This window comes from Saccopteryx bilineata, chromosome 4 (genome assembly GCF_036850765.1).
Source record: "Saccopteryx bilineata isolate mSacBil1 chromosome 4, mSacBil1_pri_phased_curated, whole genome shotgun sequence".
In the NCBI taxonomy this organism is placed as follows: Eukaryota; Metazoa; Chordata; class Mammalia; order Chiroptera; family Emballonuridae; genus Saccopteryx; species Saccopteryx bilineata.
In genome coordinates, this window is record NC_089493.1 from 155,799,543 (window position 1) to 155,803,220 (window position 3,678).

The window sequence follows — 3,678 nt, forward strand, 5'->3', positions numbered from 1 at the left end:
AAGCATCAATCATCAGTTTTTCATTGCAACACCTTAGTTGTTCATTGATTGGTTTCCCATATGTTATGTGCCTTGACCACGGGCCTTCAGTAGACCGAGTAATCCCTTGCTCAAGCCAGTGACCTTGGGTTCAAGCTGGTGAGCTTTTGCTCAAACCAGATGAGCCTGTGCTCAAGCTGGCGACCTTGGGGTCCTGAACCTGGGTCCTCTGCATCCCAGTCTGATGCTCTATCCACTGTGCCACCGCCTGGTCAGGCTGAATAAGGTCTTTAAAAAAAAAACAAAACAGAAATTAAAAAAAAAAAGTTTGGAGGGTAATTCACATTACCTCCTTTTTATTAACTATATATATAATTTTATTTATTAATTGATTTTAGGGAGAAGAAGAGAGAGTAAAACATCAATTCTGCCTGACCAGGCGGTGGCGCAGTGGACATATAGCGTTGGACTGAGACACGGAAGACCCAAGGTCACCAGCTTGAGCATAGACTCCTCTGCCTTGAGTATGGGGTTGCTGGGAGCGTGAGATCATAGACATGACCTCATGGTCACTGGCTTGAGCCCAAAGGTTACTGGCTTGAAGCACAAGGTCACTGACTTGAGCCCAAAGTCACTGGCTTGAGCAAGGGGTCACTCAATCTGCTGTAGCAAGACACATATGAGAAAGCTATCAATGAACAACTAAGGAGCTGCAACAAAGAATTAATGCTTATCTCTCTCCTTTCCTGTCTGTCTGTCTGTCCCTATCTGTCCCTCTCTGCCTCTGTTAGAAAAAAAGAAAAGAAAGAAAATTTCTAGGCCCTGGCCAGTTGGCTCAGTGATAAAGCATCAAAACAGCATGTGGATATCCTGGGTTTGATTCCTGGTCAGGGCACACAGGAGAAGCAACCATATGCTTCTCCCTTCCTCCTCCCTCTTTTTCCCTCCCTCTCTTCCCCTCCTGCAGCCACCACAGGAATGGTTTGAACAAAGTTGGCCCCTGGCGTTAAGGTTGGCTCCATGGCCTCCGCCTCAGGAGCTAAAAATAACTCAGTTGCCAGGTAACAGAGCTGTGGCCCAGCCTGGCAGAACATCACCTGGTAGGGGCTGGCGGGTGGGTCCCAGTCAGGGCGCATGTAGGAATCTGTCTTTGCCTATCAATAATAAACAAAATTCTAAATAATAGATTAATAACAAATGAAAACATTTGTTAACATTACAAAGAGAGGTACGTAGACATTATGTGCTCTCCTGATATTTATGAAGATATCTTATTAAAAAAAAATCTAGTGCTCACTTCAGTACATACACTAAAATTGGAATGCTACAGAGAAGTTTAACATGGCCCCTACACAAAGATGACATGCAAGTTTGTGAAGCATTCCATATTTTTCAGACTCATGTAGCCACTGTGGAGAACAGTATGGCGCTTCCTCAAAAAATTAAAAATGGAGCTGCCTTATGACCCAGCTATCTCATTTCTAAGAATATATCCTAAGAATCCCAAGACCCTAATTCAAAAAAAGATATGTACCCCCATGTTCATTGCAAGATTGTTTACCATAACTAAGATCTGGAAACAGCCCAAATGTTTGTCAGTGGGCAAGTAAATAAAAAATTGTCACAGGCCAGCCATGACGAGTACATTCAGGTCCCAGGCGGGAATGGTGTGGAATTAAAGGAAATAGACTTAAAGAATTAAAGAATATAAAGGATGGGTTCAGCAGGGCTTTGCAATTACTGCTAGCAGAAATTCCGCCCTAGCAGAGAGAGAAACATGGCCGCCCCGAGATACCGCATCCACCTTTATTAAGAGGGCAAAGTGGGCCATTAGTAACTCAATGACTTTTCTGATTACAGTTTCCAAGGCAACTTAAGAATTCCACCAAGTGCAAAAAATCTCCACCAATACTTAACATACACAAAGAAGCCAGTGTTTTTTTCCAGGGAACATGGAGGGTAGGATGAGCAAATACATGGAGTTGTGGGGAAGGGCTTAGTCTTTTACACCTTCACAGAACAAATGAGTTGGGAGGTTGGGCAGCAGCCAGTCCCCAGCACCTCTCTGTCCCTCAGAAATCCAAACTCTAAAAACCTTGTTGATTTTTCGGTCCCCAACAAAAAATACTGTGGTACATTGACACAATGGAATACTATGTGTCTGTGAAAAAGAAGCATGGATGGAACTGGAGATTATTGTGTTAAGTGGAATAAGCCAAGAAGAGAAAGACAAATACCATATGATTTCACTTATATGTAGACTCTAATGAACACAATAAACTGAGGAACAAAATAAAAACAGAAGCAGGGTCAGAGAACAGATGGGCAGCTGTCCAAGGGAAGGGGGATGAGGACAAAATCAAAGAAGGTGAAGGGATTAGCCAAATTATATATACATAACCTACAAATACAGATAAAAGGGTAGCAATTTCTAGAGGGAATGGAGGTTGGGGAGGAGGGGTCAGGAGGGTGAAACTGGGTGGAAAGAAACTTAGCATGGGGCATGGGGACATGATGTGTGGGGTTGAGGGTGTTATATTGAATGGGACACTTGAAACCATGTCAATACAATAAATTAAAAATAAAAATAAAGGAATTAAAAAATAAATGTCTAGGCCTGACCTGTGGTGGCTCAGTGGATAAAGTGTCAACCTGGAAACACTCAGGTTGCCAGTTCAAAACCCTGGGCTTGCCTGGTCAAGGCACATATGGGAGTTGATGCTTCTTGCTCCTCCCCCTTCTCTCTCTCTCTCTCTCTCTCTCTCTCTCTCTCTCTCTCTCTCCCTTCTCTATAATGAATAAATAAAATCTTAAAAAAAAAATAAATAAAAGTCTAACCAAACTAGTCAAGTCTTTTAAGACAGACAGGAGAGAGATGAGAAGCATCAGTTCTTTGTTGTAGTTTCTTAGTTGTTCATTGATTGCTTTCTCATATATGCCTTGGCTAGCGGGTTCCAGCAGAGCAAGTGATCCCTTGCTCAAGCCAGTGAACTTTGGGCTTAGCCAGTGACCGTAGTGTCATGTCTATGATTCCACACTCAAACCCATGAACCCTGTGCTCAAACTGGAGACCTCAGGGTTTCGAAACTGGGTCCTCAGCATCCCAGCCAACGCTCTATCCACTGTGCCACCACGTGGTCAGGCCATACTGGTCAAGTCTTTTTTTTGTTTTTTGGGGGGACAGACAGAGTCAGAAAGAGGGACGGATAGGGACAGACTGCCAGGAAGGGAGAGAAATAAGAAGCATCAATTCTTCGTTGTGACACCTTAGTTGTTCATTGATTGTTTTCTCATATGTGCCTTGACCGGGGGGCTACAACAGACCGAGTGACTCCTTGCTTGAGCCAGTGACCTTGGGCTCCAGCTGATGAGCCTTGATCAAACCATATGAGCCTGTGCTCAAGCTGGCGACCTCGGGGTCTCAAACCTGGGTCTTCTGCATCCCAGTCCAATGCTCTAGCCATTGCACCCCCGCCTGGTCAGGCCAAACTGGTCAAGTCTTTAGATCCAACTACCAATTTGTGGGAAATGCAAGGGATAGAAGAACTATTAAGTGACATCACAGATCACAACCAGCCAAAGTCAGTACAAGTTACTGAGTTTCTTTTTCATTTTCTATTTTTTTTAAGTGAGAGAGACAGAGGCAGACAGACAGACAGGGACAGACAGACAGGAAGGGAGAAAGATGAGAAACATCAA

General features: G+C 43.8%; 1 non-coding gene across 1 annotated transcript; it reads left to right on the forward strand.

Annotated features, from left to right (window-relative positions):
* The first annotated feature begins 1,268 nt into the window (after positions 1 to 1,268).
* Positions 1,269 to 1,372, forward strand: LOC136336971 (U6 spliceosomal RNA). The gene has a single exon (XR_010731703.1). It is a non-coding gene; the product is annotated as a U6 spliceosomal RNA (small nuclear RNA).
* The last annotated feature ends 2,306 nt before the right edge of the window (positions 1,373 to 3,678 follow it).